The following is a 17,434-nucleotide window of genomic DNA, read 5'->3' on the forward strand; positions in this document are numbered from 1 at the left end:
TGTCCTCCTTGGGAAAAAAAACCCCAGGACTTATGTCAGAACAGTATTCTGCATTCATTTAATAGAGATGCAGCTGCCGTGTGTGCAGATGTATGTGTACACGGAATAGCAGCGTTCGTACCAACATCCTCCCTCAAGAATCCTGTTGCGGGAGGACAGTTATAAATAACTCTTTGGCCACTATAATTGTTCTGCCAGTACAAGCTGCCAGAGAAATACATTGACTCAGCACATGCCTGAACAAGATCCTTCCCCAGGCAGCACCTCCCACCACATAAACATCCCCACAAAGTCATGTAGGTGCCTGGTGGGGCAGCGAGCCCCATCTGGCTGCTGCTGCAAGCTGGCATAAGCCAGGGCTGAATCAAAATTAATGTCTGTAAAACTTACAGAAGACAAAAAAAAGCAGTTCTTAGGCTAGCTAATACTTTTTCAGTACCCCCAGTTATAATTCTAACTACTGTTGCAAGAACTGCAAGTGCCTTTCCCCGCAGTGGTACTCTGGGTGTTTCTCGTGGAGAAATGGATGTTCTTCTCCAGCCGCTCGCACAGAGCCACACTGGTCTTTACTGAGCCAAGTAAGATGGTCTTGTATGTGTTCACTGACAAGTGGAACAAAATCGTCCCCCGTGCTAATGTTCTTAATGTCTGCTGCTACAATGGTTTTTATGCCTCTTCTGCCTGCCACGGTCTTACCAAAGAAAACTCCCTGGCTCCGTACCAGGTAGGAGGCTACAGTCCAATTTTTTGCTGCTGTTCCTGGAACGATATTAATTCTTTTTGATAATTACATGGGAGATTCTTTTTCTTATTTTAAAAATTACCTTAAAAATAATAATTAGGAAGCTGTCATTATTCTATTTTCAAAGCAGATTCTACATGGAATAAAGGACCTAGAGATGTGATTTGCTTTTTATCTTTTGGAGCACCAAAAGATGGCTATAAATGAATTCAAATGTAATTTTCATGAGAAAATTATTCCTCTGTTATACAGACCCTATTTGCTGTACTTCTCAGGGCCTGTTTTACCTGTGTAATTTGAAATTATTCAGAAAAAAACCCTGCCTTTTTTGTTTGTGCAAATTTCAGTTCTGCCTTTTTATTCTGCTAATTCTGTGTCTGAGACTGCTTTTTCTACTATTATTAATTCCTACAAGTAATTGTAAAAGACTTATATCTTCAGAATATCACTCTCTAACTTTCCAAGAACCTCTTTGAACATATGCAGTATGTTCCCTTAACCACACGGCTCCATTTAAACCAGTACAATTGCTTGGTAGGTATGTAGGTATACTAGGGTGCTATTCTTATATTGCTGTATCTCCTTCTTCAGATGGTGATGGCATAACATATACTAAGGCATCATACCTTTATACGAGGAAAATTGCATATGCAGTAAATGTTTTACCAGTATAACTACTCTGGTAAAATAAAATTACACCCTGCTTAATTATAATGGAAGAATACCAGGGTGTAGACCAAGACTCACTGGTTAATTCTTTATTACAGTATGTTTCCAGCTGCAACAGAATTTAAATATCACATTTTCCCTTGTGGGTTATTTTAATTTTTTTCCATAATGTCACGGATTTATTATTTCTAAATGCAATGATGACATAAATTACAATGGGAACATTTTTATCTTTGCCCTGTGTTCAGTAGAGACAAACCTCTAGAAGTCAAACAGTGAGCATTCAGAAATGAGCTTATCTCTGAGGTTAAACAAGGTGTGGCAACCTTGACATGGGTGTCCTGCATCAAGAAAATGTCATTTTTCCAGCTCCTAATAGTCGTCCTCATTCTGTAATGTGAAGATAGTTTTATAGCTGTGTATTTACATATTTTTAGCACCGTCATATACTTTGTTTTCAATGGAGATGTTATATTTAGAAGTTTCTCAAAATGTGGAGCATGTGTTAAATTTCTTTTGCGTAATCCATCAAGACTAATTTGATTTGAGACCAGTGCCTTTTTTTTCCCCCCATCTGTTTGGAAAAGTGCAGTTGTAGAGACATCAGTCATGTAACACTTTCTGTGAAACAGCTTTACTGACAGTTGGGAGTTGTCAGTAACCATGTGGATTTCAAGCTCTCAGTCTGGCTATGATGAGAAAAACCCCCTGACACATAATTTCCACACAGCCACAGAATTTAAGGCCGGAAAGACCCAGCGTGATCATCTAGCTGACCTCCCGCTTAGGCAACCCAGGGATAAGTCATGTTTCAAGCCTAATAGCTGCAGAAAACACCAGCTTTTGGGACAAATGTACACTCAATTTAATAGCATTTGCTCGTCAGTCAGCAGTAATTTATTTCAATAGTTAATGACTGTTATTTAGTTCATATATATGTTGTGTACATAACTGTGGCTTGTTTCTGTTTCAACTGATCTAGCTTCAACTTCCAACCTTTGGGAAAGCTTTAAGAGATGCTGAATCTGTGTTCCTTGTCTAAATGTGCAGAGACCAAAGCCTGTGTTGGGTGAGGGTAGAATAGGCAGATGCTCCAGGCAGCAAATTGCTGGAAGCAGCAAAACAGATCTGCAGAGGGAAAACCATGTCCCTGCTGCCCATGCCCACAGCCCCGCTTTGAGTTTGCTCCCTCAGCACTGGGGCAGAGGCGGTAGCAGGGCTTGCAGGGCTTGGCACGGGCTTGCTGGCCCTGCCTGTGTGTGGGAGGTGGAGGAAAACACGCCACAGTGCCTGTAAAAGCTCTTTTCTTTTCTTTCAACTAGGAAGCAGCAAAACTCAGGTTTGCCCTTATGCCGCTGAGAAATGTGCAATCACCTCTCTTCGAACCAGTGCAGAAATCTCCATTATGCTCACGTTTGAAAAGCTACCATACTGAAATGTTTCAGTCTCTCACCATAAGACATTTTGTACCCTCTAGGACTCTCTCCTTTTCATTTGTATTCTGCTCAGGAGGTGGCCAGCAGAACAGCCCACGAGGGCTGATGTCAGAGGTGACGTAACCTACTGTGTCACACTTGGCGTTTCCTTTTATCCTCGTTGGTGTGCACCGATCTTTGTATATTAGCTCCTTTTGTGACAGCAATATGCTCTGAAAATTCAAATTCATTTACTGTGCTCGCCAAGTCTTTTTCCCTAACCTCTGCTGATCAGCATGGCATCTCTTCTGCTGTAAATCTTTCATCGTTGTAAATGTCTGAGCTTGCTTTTGGCTGCATTGGAAAGCTTACGGTTTCACTGTGCCGATGCAAATGATCAAGTTGACTCTTTGGGTTACAATCTTTCCTCCTTGTTATTTACTGTTCCCCCGACCTTGGAGTTTTTTAAAACATTACTCAGGAATCACTGTATAGTTTCTTCTAGTGCAGTGCAAAAATATGAAATAGTGCATATTCCGCTACCTTCTTCTTGCAAATTGGAAACAAATCCACTTAATCTTATTTATAATCATATTTTGTTAACATTTCACACAGTTATTATTTCAGTTAGTTAATTGTAGAATCAAGGGACCTCTGGAGTTCATCTAGTCCAACACCCTGCTTGAAATGGGGCTGTCACCAACACAGGACGAGGTCAGCCATGGTCCAGCTAAATCTTGAAATATCTCCAGTGGCAGAAGTTCCATAACCTCTCTGGGCAACCTGTTTCAGGGTTACACTGCCTCCTGGCGAACATGTTTTCTCATGTCCAGACCTCAGCTTGTGACCACTGGCTCCTTCTACAGCCTCTAGCACTAAGAAGACAAGTTTGGCTCTTGTCTGCGTAACTGCCCTTCAAAGAGCTGTGGGCGGCTGTTCCAGCAGCCCTTAGCCTCCACTTGATCAGACTAAACAAGCACAGCTCCCTCAGCTCCTCTCACATCCCTCCAGGCGTCTCAGGAACCCTCCACTGGACGCTTTCCAGTTTCTCCACGCCCCTCTTGGACTGCTGGACCCAAAGATTGGGTGCAAAGCTGAAGAGAGTGAGATAATAACTTCCCTCAGTTTTCTGGCCACTGCCTTCCTAATGTAGCCCAGGATGTGACATGCCCTGTTCAGATGAGAGGACACTGGTGACTCACATTTGGCCTTGTGCCCTCTGTAATCTCCAGCTCCTTTTCGCCAGGATGACCCTTCAGCGAGGTGCTTCCCAGCCTGTAATGGAACACGCTTCCTTGCTGAACCTCATGAGGTGTCTGTTGGCCCAGATCTCAAGTTTATAAAGGAGCCTCTGCATTGAAGCTTTGCTGTTTGTCAGTCCAGACAGTTTAAGTCATCAACAAATCTGACTGTGTCATCATCAAGTTTGCTGATGAAGATGCTGAACAATGTGGATCTCAGTACTGACCCTTTGGGTGCTTCTCTGGTAGCTGGTGACCTGCCAAGCATCACCTGCCAGTTTTCAGCCTCTCTCACAGTCTGTCTTTTTGGCCCACACCCTCTGAGCTTCCAAGTGGTGATGTTGTGTGAGATGGCGTCAAAGCCTCACTAATGTCAGGGTAGATTACACCCAGCGCTTTCATCTTCTTCACACATTCAGTGATTTCATCTTAGAAAGCAGGCCAGTTCGCCATCAGTAAATCCATACAAACTTGTCCTTTATGGCCTTGGAAGTGGATCCCAAGAGCGACACACTCACTGATCTTCTAGTGACTGAGATGCTGCTCACCAGCAGATAGTTCCCCAGTTTCCTTTCTCGCCTTTTTCAAGATAGATGAAGCGTTAGACTTTTTCCAGCCACCGGGGACTTCCCCAGTCACTGCAGTTGTCACAGACAGTAGACAGCAGTCTCACAATCACATTGGCCACTTTTTCAGGAAACAGGTGCTGTCCCTCATGTCCATCTCTTGCATGCTTCCTTTTTGCATCTGGTTTCATCAAGAAGATGCTCCCGTTGCCAATCAGGTCTTCTGTCAAAATTCTGTCTTCCTGCACAGCAGGATTGGTTTTTGCTGAGCTCTCAGTAAGAGCTCTTTAAAAATCATTCAGGTCTTCTGGGCACATTTCCACCTCATGGTTGCATCCCAGGGGATTTTATTTAGCAACTCCCTGAGTAATCTGAAGTTTCTTCTTCTGAAATCCAAAGTCTTAACTCTGTCATTACCTTCCCAGCCTTCTTCTAGATCCTGCATTCAGTTACAGTGACAGAAGATAAGCCCAGGCTGATACTGTGACCACATTCACCACTGGCAAGACAAGCAGACCATAACCCCCAGCTGGGCCTTCCAGCATTCACGTGATGAAATTACCACTAGCGCAGTGTAAAAAGCTCCTGGATTGCCTGCTCAATGCTGTGTTGCACTTCCAGCAGATGCCTGGACGGTTGAAATCCTCCATAAGGATCAGGGTTGGTAAGAAGGACGCTTCTGCCCGTTGTCTGTAGAAAGCCCCATTCATGGGCTCCTCCTGGTCAGGCGTGCTGTGAGAGGCTGCCCCATCTCCAGCAGGACTGTCCTCTCTGCTCCTCACCTAGAGACTCCCCTGGTCTCAGCTTTCCCGCTGGAACTTGGTACAGTCAGGGAGCTCCTTAACAGAGAGCACAACTCACATCATTCACGTTTGATTCACTGTGATTCACATCATCTTGATTCATTTTGAATCTCTTGATTCATATCATTCTTGCTTCCTAATCAAGATGTCGCTGATCTTTAACCTTACAGTCAAATGCAGTTGAAGATAAGAAATCTAATTCCTCTTCTTACTATCCGGGCTTGGTATAAAACTGTAATAATAATAATAATAATAATAATAATAATAATAATAATAATAATAATAATAATAATAATTACATGTATTTCTTTATCCTCAAGCTCTTTGAACCTGACCTGCACAGAATTCAGTGTTCTCCAAGTCAAGACATTTGCACATGATGACATGAGAAAATGAAGCTGTATTTGCCATAGAGCGCTGCATTTGCACCCTAGCATGGTGCAGCTGTGAAGGTGGAAGGTATTAGAAGGGGATGTGAGCAAATCTTTGCGGTAATGAAAGTACCACACCAACATTAACATCAGGCTGAACAAGCAGAATTTTTTTCTTTATTGGTTAATCCCCCAAAGCCCCAAACAATCATGCAAAGAATAGACTCTTTTGAATGAAAGTCACACATTAACTTTATGTTTATATTTTGCTTCCACTCCAGTTGAGTGGTTTTTTTTCCTCCTTCTCCCATTCATTCTTTTGACCAGGATTTTGTGTAAAAGAAGAACACAAGTGAGGATTATAATTTTTTTTTTTTAAAGCAGAGAGCTTGATGCAGAACTTGGGCTGTTCCTGTTGCCAGAAGGTGCAGCAGCCTGACTGCACGGTGACTCATGGCCCTGTGCCACATCGCAAATAATGCTCTTATTAATCTCTCCAGGCTTTGTTCTGGCCCCCCTCCTAGCGGTGTCTGATTTCATGGTGCGGTGTAGCCAAAGGTCAGATAAACTACATGATGGCCAGAGCTGCTACTGAAGAAGGAAATCGGAAATGCCTCTCCCAGCAGTTTCAGCAACGAGAATGGAGAGAAAAATAATTTATTTTACTATTATCTTGCCTGATGTGTCATCTCGTGTTGCTCTTTCAGTAGAGGAAAGCTGTGGTACAGCAGTAACCCAGGGAAGCAGCCAAGCCCAGCTCTGTTGCAAATGCTTCTGGGTCTGCCCGGTTCAGTACATTTTTTTCAGCAAAAATGTTCTTTCTTTAGGTGTTTGATCATTTGCAACAACTGACAGGCCCAAGCTAAAAAAGATGCTGAGCTTTGTCTCTAACTGAGCTGATGTCATTGACTGATTCATTAATTACCCACTTTTCCCCAGATTTGATTCAACATACTGTTCACAAAGAGATAACCAGTCACAAATTAGTCAAGCTAAGTTTGATGTGCTTAGCGACAGGGCTGTTTTTTTGTTACCAGTTTCAGATGAGTGATTACTCCTGTGAAACTAGCAAGTGCTTCTTGCAAGTTGTTTCTTTTCCTCCATAGCTAGCCAAAGTGTTTTTATTCAAATGAAATGGAGCCCATATGCACTGGGCTGGAGCGCTTTGCGAGCAGCTAGCATGGCCAGATCAAATACGTATGCTTACTGTAAACATCGCATGGTCTTCCTTGCTCTCCTTTGAACCAAGCTGTCTGTGGTTTCTGGTGACTGCTGCCTCTCTGCTATCGGCTCTGGGTAACACTGACACATATAGGACTCATCTAGAAAAAGAGAGAGGAGCAGAAGACAACATCACTTCCTGCACACGCGGTCCTGTCTGTTTCTATCAAAGGTCGAGACCTCATCAAAGCTCCTTTCAACAAGCCCCCTGGGTCATATTTGAATGATTTTGGGGGCGGGGGGCCCTACCTTTGGCCAGAGAGATGCAGGAGAGCAGTAAGATCATTCTTCTAAAGCTTCATAATTTCATGGACAAGCATTGAAATTCCAGCTTTGTATTATGACCTTCAGAATCACATTTGGGCAAGCCTGCGGCGTGTGGGTCTGTGTTTTTGCTCTGTCACGCGAAGACGCACCAGCGCAGCTCTCCACCGCTGTGCGAGGGCCTTCCCTCGCAGCGGGGGTCCTGCTGCCCACGTGGGCACAGGGCTGCTCTCGGCCGACCCAGCAGCGGTTTGTTCCCAACTCAAGCAAATGCCGGTGATTGCGCAAAGCACGGAAGAGCGGAGAGACCGATCCAAAGGGTCTGCGTTAAACCCGACCTCCATGACAGCTGGGGCTGGGCGAGGCTTCGCGGTGACCAGATTTTGAGGGGAATGGCCCCCAGCTCACCGCCCCGTTCCTCACCTTGAAGCTCACCCCGTTTCTGCACGTCAGCTCACTTGCTGCTCCACGGGCTGTGGCAGGGACTGGGCAGGTGACAGCAAGGGCCAGCCCTTCTGTCTCAGCCTCCCGTGGCCCCCTTTGTCACCGCCTGTCCCTGATGGGTCTCCTGTTAACCCAATGGCCGGCTGGTGGCAAATTGTGGGGGAGCCCTGCCCTCTTCGGTTCGCTTACCCAGGGGGGTTTGCTTTGCGGAGAGCGGTTATTACTGGTCCGCTTTTGTTCTTTGTCATTGGTCCTGCCTTATTTTTACGTGGATTAACTGTTAATAATAATGTGAAGCGTTAAGCTTTGGCAACCAGCTGAGCTCTGCACAAATCCGAGGACAACGCGGCCGCTGGCACAAGGCTGCTGGCCACCGCGGCAGCCGGCGGGATGCGCCGAGTGCTCGGTTCGGTGGCCGGCATGAGCGGCCGCTTCCCACCAAGGCGGGAGGGAAGGGCAGCCCAGCACATGCCGGCTGGCGCAGGGGTCAGCGCCGGCCCGGCTCCTCTTCGGTCCCGGGCTTCTCCCAGTGCTGCCCTTCGGGGGCCCTTCCCGCTCTCCCCGGCTCCTCGTCATCCCTCAGGAAGGTGGTGGGAGGAGGGAGGAGCGGAGGGATGAGAGCTGGCTTTGCTCATAAACGCTGCTGCTGCGGAGAGAGGCACCGCCACGGGAACGTAGACGGACAGGCAGAGGTGATTAATAGTGATACATATTATTTTAATTGAGTCATGTTTGGCCTCTCGCTTTTGTCAGTACTCGATTTTTTGCTATTGTTACGGTGTGAATTCGGAATTAATGTAAAGTATAATAAGAATCCCTCAGCTGGCAAACGCAGGCAAGACTGAAAATTAAAATGCTATGTAAATCTCACAAGATTAGGGCATAAACTGCAGCAGGCAGTGGAAATGGCTGAAGCTTGAAGATGCTGGAAAAGCCTCTCTCCACATTATTCCTGATAATACAAAATCAATTTTCATTGAATGCATTTTTTCCAAATAACCATCCACCACATGCTATTTGATATTACTAATGAATGCAGAAATTGGATCTTAATACATTCCAGGGACATATTCTGCAGAGGTTTTATTAGTTCTAAAAATACTTTGTGGCATCGCAGTACTTTTTGTCATTAAAATTGCCAGGTTTTGTGATACAGACACCGTGGAATTGTAATTAAAACGCTGCGGCGCTGGCAGTGGCAGCATTTTGTTTTGAAATCCCAGGTCCTCTCCAATGGCTTTTGAACCACCGTTTATGCGATCCTACCACGCTCCCGCCTTCACCCCAGCTGTGGCTGGGAGAACGGCAGCCGGCAGCAGCCCACGGTAAGGCAGGATGGTGAGGGCGCACAGGACCAAGGCAGGCGGCGGCCAGACTCACGGACAGCACTGAACTCATGCGCACGGCTCTTCCTCGGGGCCACCGCGTCCCTCCCCGATGCCCCTGAAGAAAAGGCAACAACGAGCGATTAGAGGAGTTTCTCCCAGGTCGGATGCAGAGTGGGTTCAGGGCTGTGAACGCCGCAGGGTCTTCGCCTCGCGCCCTGGGGGGCTGCTTCTCCCAGAAGTCCCAGCAAATCCCATTGAAATGAAGGCATCTAGCACGTGGAGGGTGAGAAATCCCGAAGGGCCTGACGACGAGATAAGACCTCAAGCACTGCAGTGCAGCCTGGGCTCACCATCCCTCTGACAACCTAGATGGCTGCCGAGATGAAGCCGCGCTGGCAGCGCGGCGGCTGGATCGTGCTGGGGTTGGGGAAAACGCTGCAGAGCCCTCTGCTTGTAGGTCACCAGCTTAAATCTGCCTCGAGTTGCGAGGAGGTGGAAGTCCCCGCGCTTTTGACAGTTGCTTGGAGCTCCATCTGCAGCACTGTTGGGGAAAATATCATTTCTCCCGCGCCGAAGCCAGCCCCAAGCCATTAATTCGCGGTGGCGGCGGGAGAGCGATCCGGCGTGCTGCAGAATCTGACCCGCCGTGCGGCAAGAAAGCTCGGCCGGCTCCCGGAGAGATGGGCCTGGGGCTCCCAGCGGGCCCGTGTCAAGCAAGAGCTATTTCTGACGTGCCAAAAGATGCTTTTTATCTCTGCAGATTAAAGCCAGCCTGAGCGCAGGGCTTCCCTGGAAGTAGGCCTCTCCACGCGGTCTTGGGCGGTCGGGCAGCCCCCCCCCCGCCCCGTGACTCAGCTTCCTCGTCTCGGGAATTAGGATAATAATATCTGCCCGTGGGAGCTTCATCGCTTACAGCCAGTGGCTAAAATTGTCAAACCAAGTGAGAGAAAAGCGCCACGTATTGTTAGATTTCCCATCAGGATTCGTTTTTGGTTTTTTTCTACTTTCCAGTGATAAAAACTAAGTGAATTGAAAACAAGACACCTGGAAGAGAAGAAAATAAAACCCCACCGGATCTAAATAAGACTCTACTTGTGTGAAGCTTCCTACTGTCTTTAACTGTTTTGCTGTGCATATAGGCAAGCAACCCAGAGGAAGGTTAAGACCCCCGAAATGAAGGCTATCAGAGGCAAAGTAGAGAGATGAGTTACAACAGCAGGATTAATATTTTTTTCAAATCCTTTTCAGCTGCGGTTACAGCTCCCATTTATTCTGCCACTGATTAATTTGATCAAACATTGTGAACAAATAATTTGTATTAAAAATCATGCAAGTTCCACCCTTTGCGTAGTTGGCTTCAGGCAGGTATTTATTGGATAACATAGTCTCAGACTAGTGAATGTTGACATTTAATTAATATGGAAGCTTAGCATTGTGAATATGAAGAATAGAAAAAGGCCCAAGAAAATCCTGTGATAATGAAAGGAGATGACAACTAGGTTCTGGTAGTCAGACATTTCTGTTGACATTGAAGGGTCAAATGTAGATATCTGGTGGAGGGCTGCAAATAACACACTGCAGGTCAGGGTTTGCATGTACAAATAGCTCTGTACGACGCCTGACTTATACCTGCTTGAGCTGCTTGCACTCACATTGGCAGTGCCGTGGTGGATATTTTTGTCATGCCTATACTAGGAAGATGCTACCGAAATAGGGAGAGTGGTATAACGTACTGGTAAAGCGCTACGGCTTTGAATGTGCACCACACAGCTACAGGATTGCTTTCCACAGACTACACTGGTAAAAAAAAAAAAGCAAAATTAGGCTAGTAAAACTGCATCTATATTAGGGGATTAGCCACCATGACCTACATACCTATGCCAGCAGAACCCTGTAGTAGCTCAAAAGCACTTGTGTCCTGTCTAACTTGTGACGGGTAACATCCGCCCCCACAAAAAGCAAACAAACTGCAAAGAACTTGATTGTAATAAAAGGAAAGCATTTTATCATAGAAATCTACGGGAACTGTTTCTCTTGTCATGCATAAATCAGGAGCATGAGGTTGCCTGAATTTTCCATTCCATTAACTCCGTAGTTCTTGAGTTGAGATGAAAATAGTTTCAGAGAAAGGAAACAGAAAGAGCTATTCTGTGCTGTACACCAAGGATAGCACAAGGCATGCTAAATCGCCCAGTCACTTTGTTGGACATAAACCTACCACTAACTTCTGTTTCTTCTGTGGTTTACCTTACAAAAGTAATTGTGTTCAGAATCTAGTTTATTGCATGTGCAGGAAGGATACTATTTTTTCCTTACATTATTGGGCTTTATAACTAAAGCCCTATACTTTCACCTACTTCATGCTGAAATTTCACAAAAAAAGAGGTGAAAATCTGTCTTTTTCTCTGTTTCACGTTGAGATTCAACAGAGAAGTTTCTACTGAGTGGAAACAGATATTCCATTGAAAGTCCACTGCTGCTGTATAATTTAAATGCTTTTTCGACACCACAAACTACCTCAAGCCAAACAGCTGGTGTTGACTAAGAACAGTATTTCAGCCTGTTACATGCTGTGATTATTACTTCCCAAACAAGAGTTTATACTTCATTTTCAGTGAAGATTAAATTAATTAGGGTGGCAATGTGATATGGGAATAAGGAGGCGAGTGAAATTAACAGTTTTCACCTACACTGAAGTTTGTTTAATTAACTATTTCCATTTGGAAGTGTTCTTCTGGGACTGTATTTTAGCAGTAATACTTCTTTTTGAGCAAATATTACACTTTGCAGGTCACGCAGAAAAACACAAGCTCATCAGAAAGAGTTACTTCCATTTTGACTATGCATGACATACTGAAGGAAAGAAAAAAAAAAATCACACCGAAGAGACTTAAAACCTCTATCTGTTCATAGCACGTACTGAAAATTAGTAGTACCCTCCCAATAAGTGGGAAGAATTGTAATGTGTGAAGAAACTGTATTCTGCTCCTTTATTATTTTTGAAGAAATTCCTTTCTCATGTTGCAGGAAAATTGTCACACTAGAGAAAGCTACTAATTCCTTTTTTCTCCATTAAAATGTAGTGAGCATTCGCCTAAACCATCAATATTATTGCAATGCTTCTTTCTCCACAGATCAGGGATTGTTCCTCCATCATCAACAAAGTTTAGTGTTTAAAGGCTTAGCTCTGCATTCATAATGCACTGTTGATACAAAAAATCTTCACTATCCTTACAGTTGTCTCAGTATTTCATAAGTCATTTAAAAAAGAAATAAAAATGAAAAACATCTGCTTTAGACACCAACCCCTAAGAATCTGATTCTACAAAAATGCTGGTTGCCCTCACATGCCCTTAATGACCACTTATTGGCAGTAACATAACTTAAGGTTTTAATTGATGCTTTAACCAGGCTTTTGACTTCACGATAGTATTTGTAAAGATTCTAATTATCATGATATAGTAGAAATTAGAAGGCAATTTGTAAATGTTTAGATCAGTGTGATTAATACAGTTAAACTAGAGCAGCCTAAACACGTATATAGCCTTACTGATGGGAGCAGTCCACACTTAAAAGAACTATCTAAAAATAACTGCAGATTCAGGTCTTAAGAGATAAAACACCACCAGCCTGACCAGGTTTTCATTGCCACAGAAATGTGGTATGTAGTACAACTTGTATTCCATCAATTTGTATTCCATAAACTATACGAACAAAATTAATCTCTCCTCCTATTAGAATGTTAACTGTGAGTACGTATTGAGAGATCTGAATATGTTTGTTATTTTAAAATATATAAGCAAGTAAATCTTAGTGTACTGTTTCTTCACAAGAAGTTTCTGACAAGCATGTAGACATCTGAGGTATTTTGACTGGACCCCAAGGAATGTTTCTTTCCCTGAAACACAGCCCTGGAAATCTGAGTTTCCACCATGCGCTGCAGTAAATTCCAGATTCCCTTTCTGTGAATATTTTTCCACTTTTGGTTATAAGTGACTGTGTCAGTGATGGTCTCACAAAAACTGGACAATATTTTGTCCCTCTGAAGCACATTTGAAAACACTGGATACAAAAGGAATGCAAACAGAGTGAAAACAAATTAATTAAACAGCAGAACCGTTTTGTAGTATCGTTCTAAGGCATTCCCAGCCTTCTGCCTTAACACTCACCATTTAAAGAAAGAGCTATTTAGAGGCTGCATTTGCTATTCCAAAGGAGTCAGAAAAGCTTTAACTGTGCATTAAAGTTGTACAGTTCCTTAAAAAAAAGTCACTTAACATTTCCTGACCATAGTATTTTTGCTCATCTGTCAAACCATGCTCTTTGCCTGCAAAAGCCAGCTGTCAGTGTTTAAACAGACTTTTTCACACAATTCTCTTAAAAATTAGTTTCCTTTTGTAATTTTGATACAACCCGAGGCACCTATATTTCATAGAGGCAGAGAGGACAGAAGCATTTTGTTTCTGGGCAGCACGGAGTACCTGTTTTGAGTTAGCTCTTGCTTGTCTGACTCCCCTGAATGATTCTATTGATTTCGAGGGGTCCACTTGCATGAGAAAAGTGAGCAGCAGGGACTGGATGCTCGTTTTATTGTTTCATCCAGCGCAGATTCATTTTCTAGGATCAGTTATTCTGTGTGATGAATGGGAAGTGCAACTAAAAAATTGAGCCTAGAAACCTAATGTTAGCAGAGAGCGTATGAAAGTCTGATTGTGAAATATGATCCAGAATGCATTTACTAACAGACAAAACTCGAGACTCATTTCTCACACAGGCAAGATTGTTAAAGTCAGTAATACTTTGCTTTTCCATTACGGCCAACAGGATTTCTGCTGCACAAGGGCTAAGCAGAGCAAAGATAGAAAGATCTGGTACTCAGAGCAGCAATACTTCCATTTACTGAAACCTTGTGCGTGCAGAAGGTAGAATTAATTTAATTGCAAATAAATGTCAAGAAATAAATTAATGAAACAGTACTAAATTTTGCAACAAAAATATGCTCTGGGTAAGATATTCTTTTGTCTTCTTAAAGAGAGGGAGACAAAGGAAAATGGGTAGGGGGAAAAAAGGCTCTACTGAAAGCACATACAGAAATCAAACACAGGAAAACTGTTGGGGACTTAATAGTGCTAGAGGTAAATTGGCCACTATTCTTTCTATCAGAAAGAGACCAGAGTATTTGATTAAGTTAAACAGGAGCCATTTCTTTGTTCCTGAGAACAGAGAAAGCGGCATTTCAACCAGACAACTGAGACAGAGAACCCAGGGAAAAAAAAAATCTATTAAAGAGATAACAAAAGAGAAAAGCACTTACACTAATTCTGTCAAAACTCATGAAGCATCCTGAGAGGTTTATAAAGGTGATATTCTTCTAAGGCACATAGAGACTAGGCTATAGTAGAATATTTGAGGTAGGTCCAAAGGATTGCTGATTTCTTGGCATTTTTACAAGTTAAAGGCCCAGTAATGCCTATGAAATAAGCTAAACAGCTAAATCTATGAGGGCCAATAAAACAGCACAGCTGTGTGGATTAGAAATTAAATGTTATAAAGACAAAAGCACTCAACCTCTGTAACACTGAAATTATTTCAAGAGGCACTGTAGAAAGGCAGGCCAGCAGATTTGATTGATATTTTAGCTGTTTTACCTAGGACAGGGAGCTCTCATGTTCTAAAGAAGGGGCCGGCACTAGTATTGCTATAAATAAGGGGGTAAAAAGCTGTGATTTCTTGAAATCGGTCACATCAAATCAGTATCCTTTCATCTCCATGATAATTTATCAAATTTACCAATCAGAGTGTAAAATAGAACAAAACCCTCACCTGCACCTATATTCACTTAAATCACTGTTCACCTTCAAGCAAAAACCAATTCCAGCCATCTGCCGTTATTTATTCTTTAGATTTTCATATGTGAAGAAATTATCAGTTATCCTTTGAAAAAAAAAGCCTAATTCTTCTATTTCTGACAAATTCACACAGAATGCATTTTACAACAGTTTGTACACTGAACACATTTGGGGCAAATACCTTGATCTTACTGGGGCTAATTTAAGGTAGATACTGATTTGAGAGCAAAATATGGCCCACCGGCTTCCATATTTAGGTTAATGCAAAGATTTATTAGTCCTCTAGGTAAACATTGACCTTGGCTTCACCTTGGTCAATATTTACTTCTCAAGTTAATAAATCTTTATATTAACTGCAATTGAAGTCACTCTCTGCTTAAGAGATAAAGACCAAACAGGACCTCATATGAAGACAGCATTCATCAGATAAACTCTGCAGCTTGATTTATCTTCTTGCCCACTTGCCTTAAAAAAATGGTAATCCATAGATGGTGAAAGATGTTCCTCTCTGGAGGAGAAGGTTTTAGTTTTTTACCTGTAGTTTTGTGCACTGTGCTTGCATTGTAAAGTAATGGCACAGCTTTTTGTCTCTTGCACTTAGGAATGGTCAGAGTTTCCAGGATATTATGCTGAAGGATGTTACATCCCTACATGGTCTATTTACCTATGGGCAAGCCTGGAGACTATTTTACTCAGTGAACAGCCCAACAGAGTTGGTTGCTATTTAGTTTGAACAAGGTGACAGGTCTGACTTACTGGAATTCATAGTTATTTTGGAAAGAGGTGCTGACTTGGCGTGATGAGAATGACACTGCAATTGAACACCAATATTAAACAAATCAACTAATGTGAGGACCTTGGAAAAAAACAGGAAACATTGAACTTCTCAGAAAAGAGACATCAAAGACTTGACTTAACCCAACTACTGGGAAAGGGAATCTCCATTACTGTAAAAGAAATTGTCTTGAGAAGCATTTTGATAAGTAGAGGATGAAGTTACAATTAGACATTTCCTTGAAATTAAAAGTGAAAAGGAAAACCAGACAAGAACAGGTTTATACATCTTCTCTTGCCATGATTTCAAACACTATTGCACCCATTAAAATCTCACCATGCTGTTTTCTCCACGTTTAAGTTGTGCTTTCGAAAACCAAACCAAACAATGTATGTTTTGTCCATGGGTCTCTCTAACTGAGCCCAGATGAGGTAGTACCACATTTCACTTTTAAGTGGATTCTGAACAATATGATTCTGCTTGACAATAAGTTTCTGCTTGACTGTTGTCCAAAAATTGAGGACTCGTCAGAAGATAATTACTCAGATTACAGAGAAATTAAAAATTGAACTTTCTGAGAAACAGAATCAAAGCAGCATTAACCTTAGAAACTAAATGGCAAAGCTGTTTCTTTTTTAAAAACATATTTCAGATCTCACTTAAATAAACATCAACCACTTCACTCGTGCAGGCATTCCCTTTGAAGTCAATGGGATTAGCCATGGATAAAATTCATCCTAAATTCTATGTAGAAAGACAGGTACAAAGTCAGTGAGTCATTTAAATCCCACAGATTCTCAGCATTAGGCTGAAAAGCTGCAGAGGTCTCTCGTTAGTCCTTTGGACCGGGGTGTTTCATCGCCTGGAAATCTGGAGGGGCGGGATTTGCCCTCACTGGAAGGTACTTTTAAGACTCCCCACCTACGTTCCTCTCCTCCACCGAGTTGCAGTTTCAGCATCCTATTGTTTTTCTCCATGCAGCGCTGATGAGTTTACAATGATGTTGTGATGCCTTTCTGCAGGCAGTGCAGGGAAACGTCATGCCAACTCCATTAATAAATCATCCTATTGGCATAAACTGTTTGAACGGCACAGCCAGCTCTACTAGCAAGACAATATATTTGCATGGCATTGTGTGTGTGTGTGTACAAATCCATACAAGTATATATACTCATCTTCCAAGCCCCCCCCAACTGATCTGCACCTCTTTTTTTTTTTCCTCCTTCGTTGAAAAGAGTAGCTTATTCAGTAAATGACAAGGCATGCAAAAGGATACAAGCTGTATAAAGCCAGTGGTGACTGGTATAATATACCTCTGACTTTCATGGTAAATGATGTAACGATTCATAGCTGTACTTCTCTCTGCGCTGTCTTTCTTATTTGGAGTTCATGAAAACAAAACACAGATAGCGTTTCGACACGGCTACAAAATCAGCCAGGACGTTAAAAGGATTTTTTTTAAAGGATAAACATAAATAAATAAAGATGGTTTTCTTTAATTTACTGGCGTGTGAACCGAGGGTTGAGAATTTAACTGTTTGAAGGCTACACTGCGAGTAAGTGGGAGTCCTCAGAGGGGGAAAACCAAACAAATTACGGCTGCCGGCTCCCAGTATTCTACTTTAATTGGTGGGGGTTGTCTCAGAGGGAGAGACACGAGCCTTCCCCGGCGGCAACAAGGATTCTGACACGCGTGACTGCAGGGCAGCCTCTACGGTCGGGATCGTTCGTGCCCCCGCACCGCAC

The sequence above is a fragment of the Haliaeetus leucocephalus genome, unplaced genomic scaffold, assembly GCF_000737465.1.
Source record: "Haliaeetus leucocephalus isolate CR32 unplaced genomic scaffold, Haliaeetus_leucocephalus-4.0 Scaffold0, whole genome shotgun sequence".
Taxonomy (NCBI): domain Eukaryota; kingdom Metazoa; phylum Chordata; class Aves; order Accipitriformes; family Accipitridae; genus Haliaeetus; species Haliaeetus leucocephalus.